The sequence below is a fragment of the Pipistrellus hanaki genome, assembly GCF_964339955.1.
Source record: "Pipistrellus hanaki genome assembly, chromosome: 12".
NCBI lineage: Eukaryota > Metazoa > Chordata > Mammalia > Chiroptera > Vespertilionidae > Pipistrellus > Pipistrellus hanaki.
Window position 1 is genome coordinate 12,000,533 of NC_140514.1, and position 26,714 is coordinate 12,027,246.

At 46.3% G+C, this 26,714-nt stretch overlaps 1 pseudogene across 1 annotated transcript in view; it reads left to right on the forward strand.

Moving 5' to 3' along the window:
- LOC311630983 (xanthine dehydrogenase/oxidase-like) overlaps positions 1-26,714 on the forward strand; it is a 63,236-nt pseudogene that overhangs the window by 21,844 nt on the left and 14,678 nt on the right. The window contains exons 7-24 of the transcript in view: positions 95-163; positions 460-546; positions 1,641-1,782; positions 3,953-4,045; positions 4,646-4,797; positions 5,983-6,076; positions 7,332-7,441; positions 9,486-9,670; positions 11,183-11,357; positions 12,890-12,973; positions 14,786-14,955; positions 16,886-17,009; positions 18,675-18,794; positions 19,535-19,631; positions 20,520-20,644; positions 21,378-21,511; positions 21,896-21,983; positions 23,147-23,233. The product of the transcript in view is annotated as a xanthine dehydrogenase/oxidase-like (transcript). The remainder of the gene's footprint in view (positions 1-94; positions 164-459; positions 547-1,640; positions 1,783-3,952; positions 4,046-4,645; positions 4,798-5,982; positions 6,077-7,331; positions 7,442-9,485; positions 9,671-11,182; positions 11,358-12,889; positions 12,974-14,785; positions 14,956-16,885; positions 17,010-18,674; positions 18,795-19,534; positions 19,632-20,519; positions 20,645-21,377; positions 21,512-21,895; positions 21,984-23,146; positions 23,234-26,714) is intronic.

Here is a 26,714-nt window from a genome sequence, read left to right on the forward strand (position 1 = left end):
AGCTGGATTTCCCTGGAGATTAATAGTGTATGTTCTTCAGCTTCTGTGAAACACTTTGCAAATATTTGTGTGTGAATGTTGGTCATCTCTATAGGATGGTGGGTGCTGTGCAGGGAATGCGGACAACCAAAACTGCTGCATGAACCAGAAGAGAGACCACACAGTAAGTGGGTCCTTCTCTCCCTGGAAATCTGGGTGCCAATCGCACTTCAAAGGAGCCAGTGGTCTTACTCCACACTCTTGGCAAGGGTGGCTAGAAGAGGAAACAGTTAAGCCTAAACTGAGAGGGTGGTGACTATGCACTTTGCTTTGGGTCCTCTGGCAAGACCTTCTGGTTCCTGCATCCAGGAGCTGCCTGGGGGTTGTGAGCGAGCTTGCTTGGACCAAGGGCTGCATTCGTGCTATGGGGCATTTCAATGGGGATATACTGTACCACACCTCTGTTCCCTTTCCCAGCAGATCACCCCCTCTCCATGTTTATTCAACCCAGAGGAGTTCATGCCCTTGGATCCTACCCAGGAGTCCATCTTCCCACCAGAGTTGCTGGTAGGAGATGCCGCAAGGAAAGGCCCATCGAGGCTCTCTGCCAAAAGCCCCTGGAGACCTGCTTTATTTCATACCCCCTGGGAATGTTGTCTTCTCCTTGTCCTTCAGGTCTCAGCCTGAATTTGCCTTCCTTTCTCTGACACCCAGAGAAAGTCCCTCTTTCATGTGCTCCCACAGGAACCCACATTTCTCTCCTTTCCACACACGTCACTCTGAGGACAGGAAGTGAATCTCTCTGGTGCCGTGTGTATCTGACGTGCTACAGAAATATCTGCTGGCCTCCTGGCTAAATCTAATGCATAAGCTCCCCAAGCAAATAGTCCATTTAATAAACAAACAAACAAACAAACAAACAAACAAACAAACAAGCAAAGCTGTATTCAAAGGATAAACCCAAGGCCTGTAGCTCTGCTTTAAGGACACCTCTCACACCCCCTTTCTTCTCTTGATGAATTAGTTCCTTCGTTCCAACATGTAAGGCGAGGAAAGTGCAGATTTCCCTGGGGCTGTTGACACATGAGGACTTCCTGAGTTCAAGGGCCAGAGAGAAGGGCTGTGCAGCAGGCTGCCAGCATATCCTCCTCTAGATTGTGCAACCTTGAGACCATCAGTGTGATTTTGGGGTTTCCTTCCCCAGCACCACCCCTGCCCCATGTATTGGGACCAGCTCTGCATTGCATTCCCTTTGACCACCCTTCCTTTGCTACCCTGGCTCCACCCACACGTTGTCCACTGCTCCTCCTGGAGACAGTGGGGACAGTCCAGGTTGCCTTGTGGCTAGTGACCTTGGCAGGTCACATGACTTCCTCACGTTTCCCCCTCCCTTGCACAAGAGGCAGCTCACAATGCCTCCTTCACCAAGTCTTCTGATGGCTCAGTGAGCTAATGTATATAAGAGTTGCAAGCTGGTTCACGCATCCATCCATGTAGTTTTTCACCCTTGTCTTTGACAAGTATTTTCATTCTGAAGTCAGTAATAAACAAGTCCACAGAAGAGTTGATCCCACTGTGGCCCCGGAGTGAGGGCCATGGGAACAGCGGTGGGAATGGAATGGGGAGAAGGAGATGGCTCATTGGAAAACGGTATTTTCCAGAGGCTGAAAGACGAACCTCAGAAGCAGTTGTGTTTTGAAGGGGAGCGTGTGACCTGGATCCAGGTCTCCACCCTGAAGGAGCTACTGGACTTCAAGGCGCAGCACCCCGAGGCCAAGCTGGTGGTGGGGAACACGGAGATCGGTAAGGGCCTGGGATGGCCCGGGGCCTGCCAGGGGTCCGGGATACACTGAGGAACCCTGGGCCTTTGAACTTATATAAAACAACTGGCTTTGGAGACCCATTTCCACCCCTTGTTGGCTGTGGGTCCTCAGAAAAATGTCTTCTCCCTTGCTCTCATTTTCCCATTTCATGTGTGGGGTTAATAATGCCTCCTTCAAGAGTTGTCCTGAGTATTAACTGAGATCCTTGTTGACTGTTTTCTACAGACACTTATAAAGTGCCAGCTGTGTGCCAGGGACCCTGGGAGGGACTGGGTGTCAGGATGAACTGGACACAGTTCCTTCCCTTGCATGTCTCCCAGTCAGAAGCAGGAGGGAGCCATGTAGGTAAACTGTCCAGGCTGGTGCCTGATGGATGCCAGGGGTTCTGGACATGTCACTCTCCTCTCCACCCTTTTCTGGGGGTGTTGTGGTAAGGCAAAGAGAGGAGATGTCCAAGGGTGTTCGCTTATGTTGCCCATGACCATGACTACCTGTCCTGGTAGTGCCTCCACCAGGCACTTGAGGCCCACAATATGCCAGCAGGTCAGGGAGACTCGAGCTGTGCAGCTCTCCTGGTGCGTGAAGGGCCTGGAGCAGAGGTGCCCAAAGCCGTGCTCATCTCTATCCATTTCTAAGCCTGGCTTGGCCCATCTCTACTTTGCTGGTTCCCAGGCCCAGAGAGGACAGAAGGAGAAGATGGTGGCAGAGCTGAGGTCTGCCACAGAGGACCTCTGGTTTTCGGGAAACCTGACATTCTTTTAAGCAGCCAAATCCAGCCTGTGGGAGATTCATGGGTCTGGAACTGGAAGGACCGTGGGTTCTGGTTGGTTCTGTGGCCACAGAGAAGAGAGCTTGGCTCGGTTCTGTGCTGATGGAGCACAGAGCTGGCCATGCCCTGTGAGCATGTGAGTGGTACAGAGTCCCCAGCCAGTTTTGTGACACCTGGATGGCAGGGTGGCCCAGGAGATCTGCCTCAGGTGATGCGATCCTCTGGCCCCTATAGCCAGGGTCCCGGTAGCATGAGTTAAGATGGAGAATGACTGAATGGAAGAATCTTCAAGATCATTTGACATCTGACAGATTCCTTGCCATGAGCCATAACCATCCTGAGCCAAGTCGGATTCTTAGAGAAAGGAATTCCCCCAAATTTTATAAGCTTCCAATTAAAAATAATTTTTAAAAATATATATATTTATTGATTTCAGAGAGGAAAGGAGAGGGAGAGAGAAACAGAAACATCAATGATGAGAGAAAATCATCATTCTCCTGTATGCCCCCCACTGAGGACCGAGCCCACAACCCAGGCATGTGTCTTGGCTGGAATCAAATCTGGAATCCTTCAGTCCACAGGCTGACGCTGTATCCACTGAGCCAAACTGGCTAGGGCTAGAAGTAATTTTTTAAGATTACTCCATGGGCTCTACCTCCTCCTTCCTTATACAGACCCTACAGAGTAACCACCTACAGCTGTGGCAGGTGTTGGGGAAGCCTAGTGTACAGAGAAACTTAAGACTTTATTTCTCCATCTGCATTCTTTGTCCTGGGAGCTGGTATTCAGACAGGCCAGACTCTCCACAGCCTGGGCTGCCTTCGGAAATCCCAAAGGGCATGTGAGAGGGAGGACTTGGGACGATGCACAGTCATTTCCTTTTCACCTTTTCCCTCTATTGCCCCAGTCCCCTGCGCACCCTGCCTCCCCCGGATCGAGCCTGGGGGAGGTGCTGTGTAACTGAGTCTGAGGAATGGGGCCAGTTTGTCCATAGAGTTTCCACCTTGATTAGCCGATTTGAAGTTTTTCTTTCAGTCAACTTTCCTTTTTCTCTGCATGTTAAACTTTCGTGTCATTATTAGTTATATTATATCTCATAATAGCTCAAGTACTAAAATCTGCCCATGCCTAGCTGTGTAACTTGGGCAAGAAACTTAGCCTCCCTGTGCCTCCGATTCTTGAGCTATAAACAGAGAAAATCAGAGCATCCTCCAGGGCTGCTGTGAGGTTAAATGAGATAAAATACGTAGTGCTTAGGAGAGTTACTGACATACTTTAATGTCCCGTGTTTTCTAACATTGCTCCTAAACACACACACACACACACACACACACACACACACACACACACCTCTAACTTCAGGCTATCTGTTTCCTTCGAGGCATTGAGATGAAGTTTAAGAACAAGCTGTTTCCTTTGATCATCAGCCCAGCCTGGATCCCTGAGCTGAATTTTGTGGAGCATGGCCTGGAGGGTAAGGGACGTTCATCCGGGCCCCCAGAGGGGCTGGGATGCTGGGATGGGTCCCATTGGGAGACAGGGGAGGGGGGTGTCCTAGAACAACCTCCCATTTGGGTCTGGTTGCCACCTACTTATCCTGAAGCCACCCTGCACTGGGGGGAAGGGGCAACCTTCACCACCTTTCTCCATCATGGTAGGCATCAGTGGGCGAGGGCTGTGAGATCTCCAATAGTATTCTCAATCCTGGCTACACCTTAGAATCACTCACGGGGTCAGGGGCCCGGGGTGGGCAGCTGTGCTTGGGTCCTTTAGAAAAAATATATTCCAGGACTTTGCCCACAGAAATCTGATTTTATTGAGTGGAGAACTGCTAGCTTAGTGAAAGAGCACTCTGGTTGTAGGACAAGAGGCCTGGGGTTGAGTCTGGGATCTTTCAATAGCTCTGTGTTGTTGGGAGAGTCCCTTCACCTCTCTTGGCCAACTTTTCTTCATCGGGTTAAGGATGAGAGTCCTGGTGCAGCCTCACTAGGTTGCTGCGAAGCTTGAGACTCTGTGTCTGAAAGTGTTTTCTGCGCTGGGCAGGGGATGGCTTATCCTGAGCATGTGTTCCCAGGTATCTCCTTTGGAGCCGCTTGCCCTCTGGACTCTGTGGAAAAGACCCTGAAAGATGCTGTTGCCGAGCTTCCTGCCCACAAGACAGAGGTGTTCAGAGGCGTCCTGGAGCAGATGCGCTGGTTTGCCGGAAAGCAGGTCAAGTCTGTGGCGGTGAGTCCCCGCCCAGGGGCCTCGAGGCCCAGGGAACAGGGCCTTCCATCACACCAGGAGCCTCACACTTGAATGGGTAGAACTGCCTGAGTGTTTCTTAAAGATGCAGATTCCTGAGCCCTGCCTCTGAGATGCTGGCCTGGAAGGGCTGGGTGGAGCCTGCAGGTGCTGCTGATGCAGGTGGTCTGTGGGCCACTCCAGGTGACACTCACTTGGACTCAGTCTTCTCCATGAGGTTGGAGAGATGGGGCCTCCTGCTCACCCCCTCCCCCTTTCTGATTGGCCCAGGCTCTCAGAAGGCAGACAAGAGATAAGTTAGAGAAAAATCAGGGAGGGGCACAGCCTTTCTGCCCTGGGGTTAGAACCAGAGGTAGACTCCCTGAGAGGAGGGAGGCCTCCACCTGCTGGCTGTCACAGTCATCCTACCTATGAAACCCTAGACATTCCCACACAGTGCCATTTGAGGCTCATGATTTTTTATGGTGTTGGGAGGAAAGCTATCCCTTCTATTCTATATTTAAAAAAATGGTTTTAAAAATTAAAAAAATAAGGCAAAATAACCCACTCCATTCTCCACACTTTATTCCAAGCCTCGACCACTTCTGGGTGTAGATGAGGAGATATAAACAAGCAATCTCTACTGAGGCCCCAGCTCAGCGGGCATCTACTCCCAGGGAGGACTTGTTTTCTTCCTGCAGCTGCTTTCCCCCTCATTTCCCGTAGTGAACACCCTGGGTCTGGTTCTCCCAGCATTCTTTGCCAAGTTGCCAGGAAGCTCAGGTCCAATTAGAACAAATCTTTCATCCTCAAATCTTCCTCCTCTTTGTCGTTGAACTTTATCTACTATTTCTGTTGTATTATGGCTTCTGTGATAAGCCACCTTAGCCCTTTCAGAAACAGGTTGGGTGACATTAAGCACTTGAGTTTCAATGGGTCCACTCGGGCTAACTGAGGGAGGTAGACTGACTGCTACATTTCAGAGCTGGGGCCCATGGCCAGGCTCATATCTCATGTTTCGCACAATGTTCGATGTTCTGACTGCAGAGCTCTTACTGCACCGGGCTGTGTCTCCCGGGCCTCCCTCCACAGATGACACATGTCATCCTCATGCCCTGCATTTGGGAGCCAGCTTGGTGAGCATGGGTTTCCGGCTGGGTTCTCACGCACACTCTCTGCTTGTCCTAGTCCATTGGAGGGAACATCATGAATGCCAGCCCCATCTCTGACCTCAACCCGGTGTTCATGGCCAGCGGGGCCAAGATGACCATCGTGTCCAGAGGTGAGCTGCCTCGGGCAGAGGGTCCTGGGGGAGAAAAGTCTCACAAGATTGGTTACTCTTGGGGACAGGGCCCAAGGACCTATGACCCCACTGTCCTATAGTTTAGATTCCTGGAAGCTACAAGGGATCACTCATGCTTGGGGCCAGGAGAGCTGGGCCACTTCTTTATTAAGAATTCACTGTCCAGATGCCTTACCTACTGAGATGCTGGAGCCAGAATGCACCAGCTCACCACACTGGATTGCTGGGTGGTCCGTGCGTGTGAAACATGGCCGTTATGAAAAATTAAGCTATATAAGCGTGCAAGTTATATAAGACAGATTATATTAATGACATAGGGAATGAACACTCAAAATTCACCACTTGCTAGTTATTTTACTTCATTTTACTATTGTCTGTGCTGTTGAGGCTCCTTCCATCTATCTATCTTCAGCAGAGATGCTATGGAGTGGTGCTAATATGCATCCTTCCTTGTCAGAGGGGCCCCAGCACCTCCCCTGGGTTGATGACTTGCCAGGAGGGCGCACAGGCTCAGAGTATAGTCATGCTCATGGCTAAGACTCACTACAGGAGGAGGAATCACTAAAATCAGCACAGGGAAAAGCACATGGAGGAAAGCCCAGTGGAAATCTGACACAAGCTGCCAGGGCCTCCCAGCGGATCACACAGGAGGCGCTTGACTCCTCCCGCAGCAAGCTTCCCATGAGAAGTGCAGGTGGCCAGAGAACTCCTTAGGGGCTCAGCACCCAGAGGTCTAACTGGGGGATGGCCACACAGGTCTGCCTGGGACATACCAGAGTCTAAAGGTGTTCTGCATAAACCATGTTGTTTTTACAAACTGCGAACCATTCTTATCAGGGAATGCTAGGAACTTTCTGGAGACCCATGTTCCCAGAGGACAACAATGTCCCACCTTGTAAACAGGCCTTGCAGAGGGCAGCAGGCCTGCTGACTCGACTCTGCCACACTTTTTCTAGCTCCACATCAGTAAAGTCATTCTGGTAGCTTGAAATGAGCTCTGGTGGGAGTATTTATACCATAGACAGTAGCAAACCAAGGCTATACCCCAAGCATCTGATGGTTAACCATTCACCAGCACACCATTGCTGAAGGATTTCAGATGGAGGGCCTTCACCCCAGCTGAGCCATCCATTCCCTTTGACTGTGGGCATCAGAGACCCGGATGCAGAAGCCCACTGGCCGGGTTGTCCTGGGCCTTCTCACATCAGTCCCTCTTCATCTTGCCTCTGTACAGACACCAGGAGAACGGTTCCGATGGACCACACCTTCTTCCCTGCCTACAGAAAGACACTGCTAAGTCCAGAAGAGATACTGCTTTCCATTGAGATCCCCTACAGCAGGAAGGTAAGATGCTGGGCCCTAATCACCCCTGCACCCACCAGGCTCTGGACAAGGAGAGCAGAGTTGGCCTCAGGATCAACCTTAGCATCTCTCAACTGTAACACTGATGCTCTTGTCTCTGAACTTTGCCTTTGGCCAGCCGTATTCCTCTCTGGACAATGAGAAGTTTTAGGGTAGGGAGCATACCTCATGGACAGAAGCTAGATGTGTGATCCTAAGTGAGTCAGTTTATCTTTCTGAGCCCCAGTTTTCCCACCTGTGCAGTGGGCATGATATTACCTACTGGGAAGGTGATTGTGAGGACTGAAAAATAATTCTGTAGGTTCCTGGTGGAGCTGGTAACTAGCAACACAGTTTTAAGGACAAAACCTGCTGGCGAGTATTCCTCCCCAGGTCAGAGGAGACTCGATTTCCTCAGGTGAAGTGTGGGGCTGGTTTGCTAAGGGAAGCAGCTGCCTGTCAGTCAGACCTTCACATGCAACCTTGGGCTTGACAAGGGTTTACTCACTGCCCTTGCTCTGGGTGGATGAAGGTTCCAACTTGTTCAGCATATCAGGGCGCCTCTGGCTGCCTTGCTCTTGTTCCTTGGGACCTGTGGTGGCTTCACCTGGCGTGACTCTGGACTCTCTCAGCAGCACATCATTCCATGATGGGCCTTGTAGAAAGTGAGAGGCTGGGGAACCACCGAAAAGGGAGCATATTAAGGGTTTTCCACAGCTACTGTTTGAGTGTTACAAGGCGTGTTTCATCCTGGCTAATTTTAACCTCTTAAATGAAAATGCTAATTAAATTAGAGCAATTACAACCCTGAGGTGGTTTCTTAATGGTGCTCTAGCTTCTCCTTATAAACCATTTTGATTCCCAGAGTTTTGTATTTCACAGATTGGTAAAAAAAAAAAAAAAAAAAAAAAAAAAAAGTTAAGTTATGCAGTTGGGAAAAGAGGCAAGAACAGGCATAGAACTGCTCAGTGTTTATTTTGCCAGACAAGGGACATAAAATATCTCTCCTTAAAGAAAGGACATGTTAACACCCAGGATTAGGAGGGATTTCTCAAGAAGGAACAATTGAGGTGACACTAACATTTCCTGACTGGCGCAGCCCTGGACCAGCTGGAACCTGTGTCCCATGACCAAGTTCAAGGTCTGGGCTCATGGCCCCAGGGCCTGTCTGACACCAGGAAGTGGAACCAGCTTTAGCATCAGGAGGGGCCTCTATGGCTTCTTCAAACAAAAGCCTGTGGTCATTTCGGACCTCAGCAGTGGTCTCCTGCTTTTTCCAACAGCCCTTCCTGTACACCTCCCCGCTGGGAGGTGGATCCGAGTTTGTGCTCCCATTGTGAGTTCGAACTTCAAGCAGAACCTGACACAGAGAGGGCTGGATAGCCCAGGGTCCTTACCAGGAAAGCATTTCACGTTTTCCTCCTGTCCCCAAAGACAGAGCTGGCTTAGACCCAGGACATGGGTGATCAAAGCACAGAGGCAGCTACTGCCTCATAGCCTGGTTCGTTCTTTCAGCCAAAAGGCCAGATTTCTAAGCACTGCCCGTAGACTGGTGGGAGAGCAGGTTATGGAGCCAGTGAGGAGGCTGCAAGCTGCAGGCTATTTCAAACACTTCTGGGCATTTCTCTGTATCTGCTTGAGAGGCGGTCCAGCCAACAGTGGTTTTGGCACAGCTCCTGAGAGGTCTTGTGCTCTGATATTGGGCACCAGAGTGGGGAAGGTTCTCGGGCCTGAGGGGTCTTGGAGGAGACTTGGTGAAAACACTCTTACTTCTTTCCACTATTGGATTGAGAGCACCCCAATCTTCTTTGTCCCGACTTTGTTTCCTGACTAATAGAGAAAAGGCCTGACTCTCCCAGTTTTGGGGAATGCTATCTGGAACTTCTGAAAATGTGATGGTTAGGCCTCAATCATTGATCCCTGTCACCAGCTCCTTGCTGATGTGCCATGGTATTTTCTCCTCACCTCACCTCACTGTATATCCCCGTGTTTCAGGCTCACCATTTGCAGTCCTTGCAAGACAGGATGCCTTCCTGTTCTCTTTCAGGGCGAGTTTTTCTCAGCATTTAAGCAGGCCTCCCGGAGAGACGATGACAAAGCCAAGGTGACCTGTGGCATGAGAGTCCTATTCCAGCCAGGAACCACACAGGTGAAGGAGCTGGCCCTTTGCTATGGCGGAATGGCTGACAGAACCATCTCAGCCTTAAAGACTACTCAGAAGCAGCTGTCGAAGTAAGAGCTTACAGTAAAACAGCCCTGCTACTGCCCTATGCTGCTGCTGCTCCTCCTGTGCCTGTAGCACCATTACTATTGCTGCTACTACTGCTATTCGCATGGTACCACTGCTGTGATTACTGCTATTATTAGTAGCATAATGACCAATAGTATTGCTGCCACTATACTATTACCATTGCTGCTCCTACTGCTACCATTGTTACTGCTATTACTAAAACTACACAGCTACAACTATTATTACTACTAGAGGCCCAGCACACAAAATTTGTGCATAGAGGAAGGATCCCCTCAGCCCAGCCTGCATTCTTTTCAATCTGGGACCCCTTGGGGGATGTCCGACTGCCAACTGTTGATTTTGGAATTAGGCCAAAATTGACAGTCAGACATCCCTCTCACAATCCTAGACCGCTGGCTCCTAATCTCCAACCTGCCTGACTGCATGGTGGCTTCTAACTGCTCCCCCCCCCTGCTGTTTTCCTCCCCCCATTCCAGCCCGGTTGCCCCCAACTGTCCCTCCTACTGGCTTGGTCATTCCCAACTGCCCACCCCTGAAGGCCTGGTCACCCTTCACCCCCCCCCCCCACTCCCACCAGCCCGGTTGCCCCTCACAGTGTGCTGTTCAGTTGCTTGGTCATCCCTCACTATCCTTTCTCTGACCTGGTCATAGGCAGCCATCTTATGAGGGAGTGAGGGTTAATTTGCACATTACTTCTTTATTATATAGGACTGTTGCTTCTAGTGCTGTTACTCCTAGTAGTGGTATCACTGCTGTTGTGGTTACTATTTCTTTTACTACTACTATTACTACTAGTGCTTTTGCTATTACTGTTACTACTACTGCTTCTTTTACAACTTCTATATTACTTCTGTTTCTACTACTACTATTACTATTGCTTCCACCAGTGCTACTACTAGCACTGCATCTGCTACTGCTAGTATTACTACTACCAGTATTGTTGCTGCCACTAATGCTGGTATTGCTACTAATGCTATTACTAGTGCTATACTATTACTATGGCTACTACTATCACTATAGGAACTATATGGGGGCAACTGAACCAAGCACTTCACTGGCACTATCCTATGTAATCCTTTTCATACCTATATGCATAGGTAAATCTTAATGTTGGAGTTTGGTTTCAATTCTTGGCTTCAACACTTACTAGATGGGTATAGGATTAAGTCAACCACACCTTAGTTTTCTCACTAAGTATAAAAATGAGTATAAAAATTTCCCTACTATATATTTTAATTTTAATTTTAAATGATGTTTCATAAAAAACACCTAGGACAGTGTAAGAACTCAATAGACTTAACTATTGTTTTTGCTGTCTTTTAAAATTGGATCTGTTTTTAAAGAGGAGAGAGCTGAAGGTCTAGGAAGTAAGTAACTTGCCTAAGTCTCTGAGCTGGATTTCAAACTGAGATTGACATGATTCTGTGCTCACCGCTTGCACAATGATTCTGAGAGCGGGATGGGACTGCTCTCTCACACCTGCTCTCTGGCAGTTTCTGGAACGAGAAGCTGCTGCACGAGGTGTGTGCAGGCCTGGTGGAGGAGCTGTATTTGCCCCCTGATGCCCCAGGTGGCATGGTGGACTTCCGGCGCACACTCACCCTCAGCTTCTTCTTCAAGTTCTACCTGACGGTGCTTCATAAGCTGGGCAAAGAAGACCCGGAAGATGTGAGTGTGGGCCTGGGTAAAGCATGGACTCTCTGTAGCACTTTTGTTTGGGAATTGGGGTAGTTGGTGTAGGTGAGACAGTGCTGTGGACCAGGTGGTGAACTTGCTTCTTTCCTGTGGACATGAAAGGGCAGAGGAGCAAGGACCGGGGACATAGCCCAGGGAGCCACATGGAGATGGGATCCAACTGGGTGGCTGAGAGGCAGAGCCCTGGGCTTGGAGTCAGGGGCATGGGTTCTTGTTCCATCTGTGTCATTATCTCATGTGGGAACCTACATAGCTCACAACTTCAGGTTTCAGTTATAAAATATGCAAAAGGGGGGCAAGTAGACCAGATGATCCTTCAGCCATACAGCTGATACAACCATGGTTTTGTAGTTGGAATGGGAGTGCAGAGAATGATGAGAATGTGGAGCGTGGAAGGAGAATTCAAAGTGGGGCTTCTCCAGCCACTGCAAGGATGTACATTCAGGAAAGGGTGCTGGCTGATGTGATGGACCCAGCTCCCCAGATGGGTTCACCAACAAGCACTTACTTTGCACCTTTTAGACAGTAAGATTCCACTGGGCACCAGGGGGCAACCGAGCATGGAGAGAGCATGATCAGTGAAGGCCAGTCTAGAGTGATAACTGCTGAGATGGAGCCTGAGGACTAAAGGAGGGGGAGGCTTCACAGGTGTGGGGATAGCAGAGCAAAGTTCCTCTTTTGAAAATCATCATAAGGCAATGTTTTCAGATTATATAAGTAATAAAGACTTATTGTAGAAAAGTTTAAAAATACAGAATTGTATAAAAAAAATCACTCTCAGATCCCAGAGAAAAACCCCTGCTAATATTTTTGTTTCTTCCTCTGAACTTTCCCCCACATTTATCTGTCCATCTGTCTCATTCTATTTGTCTACTTCATCTCTCTCGCTCTTGCTATCTATCTATATCTCTCTCTGTCCTTCCTTCTATCCATCAATACACACACACACACACACACACACACACACACACACACATATATATATATATATATATATATATATATATATATATATATATATATTCATCTTAAGATTTTTTTTTATCTGGATATATCATTTCCTATATAAATTTGAGATCATGCTGCATGTAGTTTTATTTTCCACTTGAGTCCTTTGGGATTATATGGTGAATATTTACCATATCGTTAAATATTTCCCACAAAATTGAGGGGGAAAAGAAAGACTTTTCCAGGAAGGCTCGGAGGAGGATAGCCAACAGAGAGCAGCATGCATAAATGCAGAGAGGACAGAAGCTGTTAAGTGTGTGGGCGGAAGTACGCGCCACTCATTACACAGGGGGCATGGTGGGGGCAGAGAGGCAGAGGCTGTGAGTTAATACTGAGCTCCCAGAGGCCACGGTCAGATGTTGAGATCCAGCCAGTGTGAGGAGTGTCCAATGAGGAGATGAGGGAAACAGTTGTTACCTTTACCAGTTGAGGGACAACCAAGGTTGGGGTAAATGATGGAAATAGTCAAGGTCACCTCTGTTATCTTGCCTCCACAGAAATGTGGCCAACTGGACCCCACTTTTGCCAGTGCCACCTTCCTCTTTCAGAAAGACCCTCCAGCTGACGTCCAGATCTTCCAGGTGAGTGGAGACAGTGTGTGGCTAACATCAGGGCCTTGCAGAGTTCATCAGATGATGCTGACTATCGGCAAATGACTTACTTGAATTGCACGTAGGTGCTGAAAGCTCCGTACTGTTGTGCATAAGTATCCAGGGAAGAAAATGGGAAGTATGTTAATGTCAGTGAATCTATTTCCCCCCTTACTCACCTAAATTTCTCTCCTGGGATTACTTTCTTTGTTTATTTATTTTATTTTTTAAAATGAATTTCTCTATTGATTAAGGTATCACAATCCTCAACCCCCATTCCAACCCCACCCCCCACTCATGCCCCCACCCTCCTATTGTCCTTACCACTGGTTAGGATCATATGTGTGCACATAAGTCCTTTGGTTGATCTCTCCCTTTTATCCCCACCCTGCCTTTGAGGTCCAACAGTCTGACACATGGCACCTTATCTCTGGGTCTGTTCTTGTTCATCAGTCTATTTTGTTCACCATTTCCCCTAGATGAGTGAGATCATATCCTATTGAACATATAAGAATAAAAAGTGAGACAAGCAATAATCATTATGCTGAAAGGCATATGAATTAGTCTGTAGTGAGCTTCTTTCTGGTCCTGGGATTACTTTAATCTTCACCTGCTCCTTAAAGGAAAATCTCCTCCCATTTTATCTTTTCTGGCCCCTCTGTGGGACTAATATGCAGAGTCAGGAGTTCTCTGGATCATATAAGCAAACAAAACAGAACAACAACAAAACCAACATTCTATCAATAGAAGTTTTTTGAGAGGTACTGGCGAAAGGACCAATTTTTCTAGAAACATTTTGGATACTGTGGGCCATATAGTCTGTGTTGTAACTCCTAAACTCTGTCATTCTAGCACAGCCAGAGGCAATATACAGATGAATGTGTAGTGTTCCAATAACACTTTAATTATAAAAACAGGCAGTGGGTCAGATTTGGCCCACAGGCCACAGTTCATCGGCCCACACACTAGAATGCAGTGGCTCAGTGCGTGGACTCTGGGGCCCAGCGCCCTAGACTGGAATCCAACTCTGGCATTTCATCACCATGGAAGCTTGGACAGGATCCTCATTTCCTTTGTGTCTTTGGGCAAGCCAGTTACTCCCACAATCTGATAATGATGGTACCTCTTTCATGGGATAGTTCTGAGGATTCAATGCATGCATAAAAGTAAATAGCTTAGGTAGTTCCTAGCATATAGTAAACATTCAATAACTATTGGCCATTACCAGTTTTACTTAAAACATGAAACAGAATTTTATTATGAAATGAACTCATGTTAGAACACTTTGAAAAATACTGAAAAAACTAAAGAAGAAAATATAAATTACCCCAAATCATACCTCTAAGAGATAAATCTTATTTGTATACTTACCTTTTTATGTATATGCTATATTGATAACACATGCTCCTTTTTACTATGAAATTCAAATCATTGTTACATATACACATACACAATGCTTTATGCCCTGTTACACTTAACACATACTTCCTTCCCTCTAATGAAAATTTTTCAAAAGTATGTTTTCACATTTGCATACTATTCATTGTACCCAATCTCTAGTGAATGGACACTTAGGTTCCCCTCTTGTTTTTTCCCCCAGTCCTATGTGGGGTGATCCTGTGACCACCTTTCTGTTTCCTTCACCTGCTCCCCTCCTGCCCCTCCGTTCTCACTCCTTAGGGTTGCTTTGCCACCTGGACTGAGACTCCCCATGGTTTCCCTGGGCCTGTGGAAGAACAGTTCCCCCCCCCCCCGCCCCCCCCACCCCCCAGCTCAGCCTGACTGGTGGCCATGCCATTTCAGGAAGTGCCCAAGGATCAGTCTCAGGAGGACGTGGTGGGCCGGCCTCTGCCCCACCTGGCCTCGGCCATGCAGGCCTCTGGGGAGGCCGTGTACTGTGACGACATCCCTCGCTATGAGAATGAGCTGACCCTCCGGCTCGTCACCAGCACCCAGGCACACGCCAAGATCAAGTGAGTGTAGGAAATACACTAGGAGAGGGGGGCGCTGGGAGCAGCACTGGAGAGGTTCCCTTGTCAGTCCCGAGGGGAAAATGGGGATCATCTTAAAACTACAGCCTGGAGAGGAGCCAGAGAGGTTAGGGGATTGGGGATGCCAGGAGGGTGAAGGGTGGACTTGCAGAGATAAGCAGGGGCCAGACCAGCAAAGCCTTGGAGTTGCTGGGCAGAGAGATTACATTTGAGCCAAATAGCAATGACGAGCTACTGAAAGACCCTTAACAGGATCAGGTTAGATCTGTACTTTGGGAATGGGCTAATCTTCCATGTAAAATTAGAGAAGAATGTGAGTTCGCACGAACACAGCCTTAGAGTGAGGAACCTGGGATTGGATTCCTGCTCTGGTGCTCAACAACCATGACGTTGGCCTTTGTGCCTAAGCTCTAAGTTCCGCCATACATACTAGTATGCAATAGGATGCTTTTGTGAGGGTTAATGATAGTGTCCACAAAGGGCCTAGCAGAAAATAGTCACTTGTAGCTGCCTGTGGAACTTTGACAGCCTGAACGGCAAGAATGCCACCTCTATGTTAATAATAATAAATTAATAATAATAGTAATGATTATAACAAACCCCTTAACATTTATATGGAACTTAATTACCATATTTTGGTGCAAAGCATTTTATATATATTATTCCTCACAATAATTCTATAGGCAGGTCCTATTATTCTCTCCATGTTCCAGATGAGGAAATCGAGGCACAGGCAGGGTAACTGGCTTTCCCAGGGCTCAAGGTTGCTAAGTGGCAGAGGCAGAGTTTAAAGCCAGGCAACATTAGCAACTGGGCTGTGCTGCCTCTAGGTGTTCAGGCTGGAGCCGGGAATTTCATTTCCCGCTGAGCCCTAGGGACACATCCCGCTGAGCAGACCAGTGACAAGTGACCCTCCTTGGGTCTTACCATGGCATGGATGTGGGATCGGGTCTCCTTGTCATTGGTCTTTCCTCTGCTGGCACTCCTAGCCTAGGGAAAGATCGCAGAAATGGGAAACTCTTCCAGGTCCCTGAAAAAAGTTTAAGATGATATGGTTGCCAGCTGTGAGGTAAATTCATTTGCCTTTGCACTTGTCTTGAGTCCATATTGAGAATACCATGACATGCACTGTCTCCACTCAAAACAGCTTTGCTCTGTTCCAGGCATGTCTGAATGGGTGTGGGAAGGTGAGGTGGGGGGCTCTGAGGTAATGCAGTGATGGGGCTCTCCCTGCTGCCGGCACCTGGAAGGGAGTGCAGTGGAGCATAAGTGGACCTGACATTGGCGCTCTTCACAACTCAACTTCAGTCCTATTCTCGCTACACTGCTCACTGGCTGGGTGGCTTTGGACAAGCTCTTTAATTGTCCTGAGCCTGAGTTTCCCCAGATGTAAAGTGGGGAAAATGACAGTGACTTTCTGAGGCTCTGGAGAGGATTACCTATTTGAAAACTGGTTGGTACAGAGCAATTCCCATACCTTTCTCTATGGTGCCTCTGCTCTATGTCCCCATGGGGTCATGGGCCAGAGTGAGCGGGACACAGTTCAGATTGTTATAACTGATGGACTCTCCATGCTTTCTCCCTTGGAGGCCTGAATTGTCTAATTATAACCGGGGTGCCCTACCATTCTGGGATAGCCCTGTGAATGTGGGGAGAGAAATTTGTCTGTGTTACGATGCTCAGGTCCATTAGATGAGTACAGCAAGGGCCCTAACATGCTCATTCTGGATGGATATTAGCTGTGAGGTGGGTTTTAGTCAGCATTTAGATTGCTGTTCACTATGATTGGGTTCCCTTGTACTTGGACATTGGAACAGGGCATAGTAATAAGTCCATCAAAATGAGGACAGTTGTATGGCAGGTCTCCCACTTTGGTTTTCCTGCTGGCCCCTCATGCTGTTCACTCTTGCAGGTCCATATATATTTCAGAAGCTCAGAAGGTGCCGGGGTTTGTTTGTTTTGTCTCTGCTGATGATATTCCTGGGAGTAACATAACTGGAACGGGTAATGATGAAACAGTGTTTGCGAAGGATGAGGTATGGCTTGCATTTTTAAAATATGAAGTTAGTGAAATGAGTATTTAAGTTTTAACTTTTGCACATTCCTCCAAAACCCTCAAATTGAAAAGACTAGACATTTGCACATGTTGGCATCATCCCAAGGGCCAATATTCAGGACAATCAGTAAAGGAATAGAATATGTTAGGTAGCACTTTTTATTTCCACTTAATGTTTATTTGCTTATTTAATTGATGGCTGCTGTTTGTACATAGTAGAATGACTCCCTGCCAACGTGGTATTAAAAAAGGCTGGTGATTGTATTTGGACTAGCAATCAGGTTCTTAAGGTATTTGAGTTCCTTTACTAAAAGAAAATAAAAATACATTAAATAAACTAACCAGATAATAATCATAATACCACCATTATGAGATACTGATAATTCACTTATATGAAAGTTCATATATTGATTCCAACTATATATGGAGTCCTGTCAGGAAAACAAGTTTCCAAACATTCAAAACAGCAGCTACAAAATCCATATACTTATAGAGTAGTTCTAAGTCATTTTATAATTCCAAATGTTGCAAATTAGAAGTGGATCGGTCTTGCTGAAGGGCACATTCGCCTTTTTATTGCTGTAAAAGTGAAGAAGAAAAGAAAAATTGTAGACCCACAGCATAAGGACTCCAGAGGGAGAGCTTTTGAAAAACCAATTGCTTTACAAACTCCAAATACCCCAGGATCATGGATAGCATTATGGTTAGTGAGAGTCATTCAGGTTCAACAACCATTGCACTAACCAGTTAAGTCAATGACTTAACAGGGTCCTCAAGAAATAATGACCAGAGACAGGCATACTAAGGATTGGTTCCTATTGTCAGAAACCTCATTTTCCAAAGAGATGAGTTGGGCAAATTTTTTGTTTGCTGTTTTATTTTGGGGGGCATGTTAAAAGAAAATTCTCTCTGAAGGAGATTCATTAATCTTTTATAGGAACTGACCTATTAATTAAAAATAATAATTATTCTATAAATATAACTAAAAGCTTGTTTATGAATAATCAAATCTAAGACCTAGCATTTGGAAATTACTGCTTCTGGGCATAAGACATGATGGCTGCATTTGAGGAGCTGTTGGTATAAATTTGGCAAACAGAAGATGAAGAGAGTGGGTGGTGGAAGGAAAATTAAACTGGGAGTCAGGGCCTAAGATTTAATCATGGGCTGGTAACAAGCCAATTGTGATCTTGCTGTCTGGGTCTCCATGTCTTTGTAAGAAGAACAAGGGAGCTGTGGTAGATCCGAGTTGACAGATACAGGTCATGCTGCCCATATCTCCCATTCTGCTGCTCAAGGCAGACATCACTAATCAATCACCACATTCTATCCTGGGCAGCTTCTCAACAGGCTGTGAGTGCTAAAGCATCAGAATTGGCCCTTGAGATGAAATACATTTGCCATTCTAATACCAGTCACCTCCAAGTTCCATTCTACTCCCACAGATTCTAAACACTTATGAAGGAGCACACAACCCAAGTCATAGAATAAGGACATGAAAAGGCCGCAGGGCATTCCTAACATGTTGCATTAATAGGAAATTGTGGGGACAGGGAACTTGCTTTTTGCCCTTTTGAACAATTCAAAATAATTGGCTTTTTGAGGAGTTTTGTGGTGTTTTTCAGTAGTCAGGCTCTACCCCTAGGTGACTTGCGTTGGGCACATCATTGGTGCTGTGGTCAGCGACACCGCAGAGCACGCACAGAGAGCAGCTCAAGGAGTGAAAATCACCTATGAAGAACTTTCAGCCATTATCTCCATTGAGGTAATGAGAAGGGGCTGCCTGTGAGAGGGCTGAACTCCCTGTCTCTGGAAGCACACTGTTTAGGATCTTCTATTGGAGATTGGAGGAGCTGGTGGGATTTGGCTGGATGGGTTTTTAAATCTCTTCCGGCCCTGGGATTGAGTGGTCCTGTGAAAACTTCCCCATTGTCATCCTACACTCAGTCATTGAGTCCCTCCTACCCAATTTCAGCTCCATTTGGGTCCTTGAGGGATTCTTTGCTTTTCCTCAAGATCTAAGGTAGTCCACCTCTGTCAGAGGAAAGGGAGGAATATGACTTTCTGGGCTACTCAATTTTTTTTAAATTCTTTATTGGTTCAAGTATTACATATGTGTCCTCATACCCCCAATACACCCCCCCCACTCATGCCCTCACCCCCCTGTTGTCTGTGTCCATTGGTTAGGCTTATATGCATGCATACAAGTCCTTTGGTTGACCTCTCCCCCTTACCCCCACCCTCCCCTACCTTCCCTCTGAGGTTTGACTATCTGCCTCTGGATCTGTTTTTGTTCATTAGTTATGTTGTTCATTATAATCCATAAATGAGTGAGATCATGTGATATTTATCTTTCTCTGATGTGAGCTTATTTTAAATCCGTATGAGAAGTTTGAAGAGATGCCCATGTGAGGGGCAACCATTCTGGGAGCTTCTCTTCCACACTCAGAAACCACCTTCCTCCCTCTGAAAGTCAAGTTGCTGAAGCTTCTTTTTGATCCTCAGGATGCGATAAAAAACAACTCCTTTTGGGGACAGGAGCTGAAGATCGAGAAAGGAAACCTCAAGAAGGGGTTTTCAAAAGCAGACAACGTTGTTTCAGGTAGAGCTGCACATGCAGCAGTGGGGTTGGGCCGGCCCTGGCTTGTGAATGAAATTCAAGAGCTGTACCTTGAGTCCTGGGGCAAGGAAGTGATTTCCTATCATTTTCAAACAGAAGAGTTCCTCTGGTGTTTGTAAGGAAATAGTAGACAGTTGGCTGGGAAAGACCTTTAGTCATCTCCACTCTTCTGACTGTGGGCTGGAGACACCTGAATGGAGATCAGTGTGGTGGATTTGGAAGACTGTCTGGGGAAGATAACAGCCTCAGATGCCTGGTTTGGGTTTGCCTTGGGTTTGCCAGGGCCTTTAGCCACGTGGACTCTTGGCCCTCCCCTTTTCCCTGCAAAGGCCTTTCTTACCCATCTTCAACTCTCAAGTCCCCTGCCCCCCTCCTTCTCCTCCACCATCCACACTGTGAAATCAGGTGCATACCTCCAACCCTAGGGCAATGCTGCTGAACAGACAGGCCCCTTTTGGAATTTTCTATGTTTCTATTGTGCATCGCTAAGCCACTGGTAAGTTAGCTCACTATCTGGCCTGATAACCATTCTGGAAGGTATTTTTAGCTTTTCAATTACCTCTTTGATTCTTTCTTTATCTCTTCCAACATTTTACAGTAATAGTTTGAATCTCTTCGATTTCCACTGGCTGCAGCATGAAGAGAGCTTCATGCCTGATGCATTTCAGTGTCATTCTGGTTTCTTTGTTGAGGTGGGGGTTCAGCTCCCAGATTGCTGAGACTGAGACCCCTTCCACACCAGTTGGGGAACCTAGAGGTTACCTTTGAGCACTTGGTTCTTGCCTTGGGCACTTGGCAAGTACACACTCTTCTTAAGCAAATGTCCCCTCTGCAGCAGCAGGCTCACTGTGGGGTCTTGTGCTTTCCCAGGTGAACTGTACATTGGTGGCCAAGAGCACTTCTACATGGAGACTCACTGCACCATCGCTGTCCCAAAGGGCGAGGCAGGGGAGATGGAGCTCTTTGTGTCCACACAGAACACCAAGGAGACCCAGGTAGGTGTCCTGTGGGTCATCTCAGGGGCCTGGCAAGGACACCAGGGGGCTCCTGGCATTGTGGGAAATGGGAAGAGGGAGACTTGGGTTAGTTCAGAAAGGAATTAGAGGGTAGTGGTCCTGGACTAGACCCTGTCACCAACAAGCTGGTTTCACTGAGCTTGTTACAAAACTATTCTCTTCTATAAGAGGGTTGGATTAGATGGGTCTTAATAGTTGGATAGAGCCTAGTGTTAGCTATTGTGATTCCAGTGCTATATGGCTTTGGTCACATCATATCTCTCCTAAGCTTCCTCGCCTATAGAATGAAGGTGTTGGGTAAGTGATAGATACAGGAACCACTAAATTATCTGCAGCAGCTTGAATAACCCTCATTACTCTACTGCCTATTATGTGAAAGCAGATGCCAGTGTGTTTGGCAGCTGTTTCTACCCTCTTGATCCACCAGTTCCTGGCTCAGTGGAATGAGTTTTGCTTTGAAAATAGATGTGACTAGCTGCTTGCCCCTTTGAGTAAATGCAAGTGTCTGAATTCAGTCTTCAGTGACTCATTAGTGTTGGACCCCAGCACCACTATCCAAGGGTCAGCACTGGGAGGAAGGTGGACTCTGGGATCTAGGAATTTCAGGTTCACAGCAGTAATTAGTCCTGTCCTTACCAGGCAGGCTCTGGGTCAAGACTGAAGTCAGTCCAGATGATGTGTTCAGAGCAAGTGTGTTTTCTTTTGCCCACAGAGCTGTGTTGCAAAGATGTTGGGGGTTCCAGACAACCGGATTCTGGTCCGAGTGAAGAGAATGGGAGGAGGCTTTGGAGGGAAGGAGACCCGGAGTACTCTGGTGTCCACGGCAGTGGCCATGGCTGCATACAAGTGAGTCCTCCCCATGGGCTCTGGGAAGAAGAAGGCTGCCTCTGCCATGAAGGCTTCCTGCATTCCCCTCTGTGGGAAGTAGATTCTCCTTACTTTGCTGTTTTTAGAACTTTGGGGCATAGATGAGAAGATAACATCAAGTGATTCTTTTTGTTCTGGTGCCTGTGTCCTGATCTCTCCACCTGGCTGTGAGGGTGTGAGAGCCCTGAGGACAAGGACACAGCCCACCTTGTCAAGTGTCTATATAGCAAAGCAGGCTGACCCAAGTGTGCTTAGTGTGCCACGTGGAAAAAGCATTCTTTCCTGCTGTTTTCACCCCAGAAACTCACAGGGCTGGCCTGTTGCAGGGACCCCAGTTTTCTTACCCTCCGGTATCTCCTTCAGGACTGGCTGCCCTGTACGCTGCATGCTGGATCGCGATGAGGACATGCTGATCACAGGAGGCAGACATCCCTTCCTGGCCAGATACAAGGTCCAGATGCTGGGGGCTGTTGCAGGGTGGGCAGTGCCGTCTCCTTAGGATGGACTCTCTCTTTCCTTAGGACTATCTGTAAAAGTTCCAAGGAGAAATAGCTGCAGGAGACATTCATATTGGCCAACATTAAGGAGTGATGCTGTGGATGATGGCAGGCCTCCCGTATCACAGGGTGGTGGTGGTCACAGCTTTTGAGAATTCAGTCTTTGTCCACTCAGGTTCAGAAACATGACTGGTCAGCAGGCCTGGGGAAGTCCTTCCTGCAGGATGGCCTAGTGTTAATGTGCTCACAGCTGGTTATGGAAACCAGAATGACTATTATTTCACAGAGAAACAAAACTTCCAGGGCCTGGACATGCACAGGTTGTTAGAGGCACCCGTTGTTAGGATGGGCACCTGCTCTGCCTGTAAGACAGGCCTTTTCTGGGCTCCCATGGGTGACCACTTCTTGTTCTCACCCTGCATCCTTTCCCTTTGCACATCAGTGCCAACTTTCGGGTTCCAGTATAGCTCTAGCTCTGTGAACCTGGGCCTCATCTCTCTCCATGAGCTGGCTTTGAACACATGCACTTTGAACTCTTCTCATTGTTTCATGATTGAGCTTCCCCAAAGGGATTATGTTTCTCTTAATTTCTGTGGGCTTAAAGAAAGTCACTTGGTCTTTGGGGGTCCCAGTTTCTTCACTTATCAAATGACCCTTAAGAGTTTGTTTCGATGATTGCGTTAAGTGAGGGGGGTCAGAGCATGCTGAAGCTCTTGTAAATGCAGGTTTTATTGTTTGCTGGCCAAAAGCTCTGAGGAGAGACTCCAATCACTTTTCCAGCCCTCCCTGCCTGCCCTGCCATTACCCACACTGTATTTTCTATCCTCCAGGTAGCAAAAGTGGGAGGGAACAGGGAGAGATAGACAGGGGTAGGACCAGAAGCCAGGTGCAGGTAGAAAGGAGAGAAGGTGGGGAGAAGGTGTTCCAGGGTTGAGCCCTGGGTCTGTCCCTGGGAAGATACAAGTTTCTTCTGGTTTTGATGATGTCTTATGTTCCCCCTCTTTCATGGTATGGTGTCTTGCTCTTTCTGTTTCCTCCAGGAAGCGTGGGTGGGAGGGGGGAGGTAGAGATAGAAGGAGCAAGGGGACTGTTGGGAAACCACTCTCTTTCTCATCAGGTTGGCTTCATGAAGACAGGGAAGATTGTGGCCCTGGAGGTGGAGTACTACAGCAATGCCGGGAACTCCGAGGATATCTCTGAGACTGTAAGTAGGGCCTCTTCCTTCACTTTGGGGTGACTAAAAGAGGTTAAGGGCATGCCCCTCCCCCCCCCCCCCCCCCCCCACACACACACACACACCAGCCTATTCATACAGCCAGGCACACACCTCCTCCATTTTTTAAAATCTTCCCAACTGGTCCTTGCCTTCAGATTCTCCATCCTTGGTTAATTTCTAAAGCACAGAGATGATCATCTTTCTTCTCTGACTGGAAACTAATCCTTCTTGTGCAAGATATTCTAACAAGCAAGCAAAGTTAGTTACAAAACTTCATATATAATATGGTGGCATTGTCTGTGTGTGCAAGTATGTCTAGTGATATGCATGGAAAAGTCTGAAGGAAGACACAGCAAACAGTGATTGGATAGGTTAAGGTGTGGGTAGGAGGTGCATTGTCATTTTCTACACTGCACATCTCTGTGATATTTGAATTTTAAATAAGGAGTTGTTACTTTTTAAAAAAAACATTTATTTAAAAATAGCTTACATACCACAAAGTTCACCGATTTGAATGATATAATTTCATGGTTTTAAAGTCATGCACCATTATCACCATCCAGGTGTTGAATATTTCTATCACCTTCCAATGACCTCTTCTGCTCATCTGAGGTTATTCTTGTTTCAATGCTCAGGTCCAGATGTCCACTAATCCACTTTCAGTCTTTGTAGGTTTTCCTTTTCAAATAACTGGAATAATGCACCATATAGTCCTTTGTTTCTGGCTTTTCTCTCAAAATAATGTTTTTTAATTCATCCATGTTACAGCATGCATCATCCCTCCATTCATTTTTATTAACGAACAATATTTCTTGATATAGACTATATTTGGTTTTCTGTTTACTACTTGATGGACATTTGGGTTATTTCCAGTTTTTTAAAAATATATATTTTATTGATTTTTTTACAGAGAGGAAGGAAGAGGGTAGAGAGTTAGAAACACCGATGAGAGAGAAACATTGATCAGCTGTCTCCTGCCCACCCCCTACTGGGGATGTGCCCGCAACTAAGGTACATGCGCTTGACCTGAAACAAACTCAGGACCTTTCAGTCCTTAGGCTGACGCTCTATCCACTGAGCCAAAGTGGTTTTGGCTATTATTTCCAGTTTTTAGATTTTGTGGCTAATGCTCCTTTGAACATTCTCTTATGAGTCTTGTACAGACATATTTTTGTCAACCTTGAAAATTAAGTTATCTTGGTGGTACTCCTTTAAAAAATTTTCTTTTAATTTAAAAACCTTAATTTTATAACCATACTAGTTACATGTGCATAGATTCTTGTTGTAAAGAAAAAGTCAGCCCTAGCTGGTTTGGTTCAATGGATAGAGAATTGGCCTGCAGACTGAAGGGTCCTGGTTTTGATTCAGTTCAAGGGCACATGCCTGGGTTGCAGGCTCGATCACCATTAGAGGGTGTGCAATAGGCAGTCAATCAATGATTCTCAGCATAGATGTTTCTATCTCTCTCACCCTTCCTCTCTGAAATCAATAAAAATATATTTTTAAAAAGAGAAAAAGTCAAACATTTCAGGGAAAGCAGAAGTTTCTCGTTTTCCACCTCCCCACCCCCTCCCTGTTAGGGGCTCTCTAATCCACTCAATTAGGAAACTTCACACTTCAGCTCTGCTGTAAAAATTGTTCAAAAAGGAAACATTTTTAGTGTTCTTACAATTCATAACACTAGCTTCTTGGTGTTGTAGAAAAATCAGGTTGAAAAAGATGTAGTACGCCGAAACCAGTTTGGCTCAGTGGATAGAGCGTCGGCCTGAAGACTGAAAGGCCCCAGGTTCGATTATGGTCAAGGGCATGTACATTGGTTGCGGGCACATCCCCAGTAGGGGGTGTGCAGGAGGCAGCTGGTCAATGTTTCTCTCTCATGGATGTTTCTGACTCTCTATCTCTCTCTCTTCCTCTCAGTAAAAAATAAATTATATATATGATGTAGTACTTGTCCCCAAAGATTTTCCAAGCTTTTTTATTCAACCCAGCAAATATTTATCAAGTGCCTGGGGTAGCAACATGAAAAAGCATATAGCGTTGTTTCTGCCCTCAGGAAATTCCTGGCATGAGAGAAAGACAGATAATGATGGACAAGAGGAAATAAAAGTAGAAGTGGAAAGGAAAAGCAAAGAGGGAACTGAGACATACAAATATTGTTTAGGATGGCTAGGGCTGACATAATTAGATACAACAAGTAACCTGTAGAAAAGAGAAACTATGCATGAGGAAGTAAGCTAAAACCCAAATGAAACAGCCTGGCCGGTGTGGTTCAGTGGTTGAGCATCTACATATGAACCAGGAGGTCATTGTTTGATTCCTAGTCACTGAGCATGCCTGGGTTGCAGGCTTGATCCCCAGTATGGGTGTGCAGGCGGCAGCCAATCAGTGATTCTCTTTCATTACTGATCTCTCTCTCTTCCTTCCTCTCTGAATTCAATAAAAAAATATATTAAAAAAATAAAACTAATAAAACCCACATCTAAATGAAACAAATAAAAGCTACCATTTATGGCTTCAGAGAGATGAGTTATTACACCTTAAGGGAAGAACAATATGCTATAAAAATGGACCAGTCAGAGTATAAAAATGAGCTCTTGTGAATCATAACTGTGGAAGCTGAAGTTTTGAAAGAACACGGAGGAGCTCTGCCCCCTCAAGAGAAAATAATGTGAAAAGTGGGAGAGAAAATACAACAAAATTTGAAAACCAGTGGAGAAGATCCATATAGTAGAATTTCAAAAGGGAAGAATGGAAAAAAGAGAAGGAAACTCTCAAGTAATTCAAGCAGTTTTTCCCAACTGATGAGCATACATTTTTAAGTTGACTTAGTAATAAATGCCCAGAGGACTAAGAAAATGAAAAAATTAAGACAAAATTTATAAACTCCAGGGGAAATGTTATCAAACAAGAGAAGTAATTATAACATTAAAATAAAGATAGAAATTTAACTATATGGGAAGGATAGGGTATATATTCAGGGAAAGGGCACTTGGTGGAAATAAAATCCTCAAAATTCTACAACTAGAAAAGTTAGGCATAAACACATGCTTAGACATATGGCTGTTAATTAAATAGCTGATAAGAATATCACAAAGAAACATAGGATTACTTTTTTAAAATAACCTGGTGGGAAGATGTCAGTAAATAACTAATAAATATGGTTTTGCCAAAGTCCATACATTGGGTCCTTATCTTGAATTGGTTGCGGGCCAGGAGAATTCTCTTACTATATTTATTTATTTTTAAAAAGTATGTTTTATTGATTCTTTTACAGAGAGGAAGGGAGAGGGATAGAGAGAGAAATATTGATCAGCTGCCTCCTGCACACTCCCTACTGGATATGTGCCCACAACCAAGGTACATGCCCTTAACCATAATCAAACTTGGGACCCTTGAGTCTGCAGGCAGACACTCTATCCACTGAACCAAACCAGTTCAGGCTCTCTTACTAAATTTAAATATATGATAC